Here is a 797-nt window from a genome sequence, read left to right on the forward strand (position 1 = left end):
AGCCCAGGAATGGCCTGGGCGGGCAGGGCCCACAGCAGTCAAGGGGGGCCTCTGGGTGCCCTGAGCTCTTCATCGGCCTCCTCCAGAGAACCCCAGAACCCCGTACCTTTCTCCCTCTTTTCAAAAGCACCTGGCCCCAGGCTGCTCCGTGCACCCCTGCACTGGCCCAGGCCCAGAAGGAGAAAGGACTGTGGCTGCCAGACGCACCTGCCTAGGTCCCCACAGGGGTCCCCCAAGGTTCCCACAGAGGACACGAGGCCCACGGGCCCCTGAGAACCTGCCCAGAGGAGCCACCATCTCACACTGGGGGTGGCTGTCACCCGAAGATGAGAGACAACAGATGCTGGCAGGGGAACCCCACAATCCATAGCGGGGGGGGGTGGCCACCAAGGAAACAGCATAGAGATCCCTCAGAACTCATCAGTGATCCCTCGACTCGCTTCTGGGTTTTCACCGAAAGGAAACAAAACGCCAACAGAACACGAGTCCCACCTTGCCGGCTACCCGTGTGCAGCTGCCGGAGGCCATCGCCCGGGCCCGGTGGGAGGCACAAGGCAGGGGCGACAAGCGCGCATCGCCGTCGAGGAGAGCATCCATGGAGCCCACAGAGGTGACAAGGGAGGCCCGGGTGCGCGTCCCCGCCCTGTGGAGCGTGACCCCTCCGCCTGCCTGGGTGCCGGGGCGCCAGGCGCTTCCAGCGGGCACCTGCGGCGACCATGCGCACACAGCGAGCGGACGCGGAGACCTGGAGCCGTCAGCTTTATTAGTGCGCCCAGCACAAGCCGAGGCCACCGCGC

The sequence above is a fragment of the Talpa europaea genome (assembly GCF_964194135.1).
Source record: "Talpa europaea genome assembly, chromosome: 4".
NCBI lineage: Eukaryota > Metazoa > Chordata > Mammalia > Eulipotyphla > Talpidae > Talpa > Talpa europaea.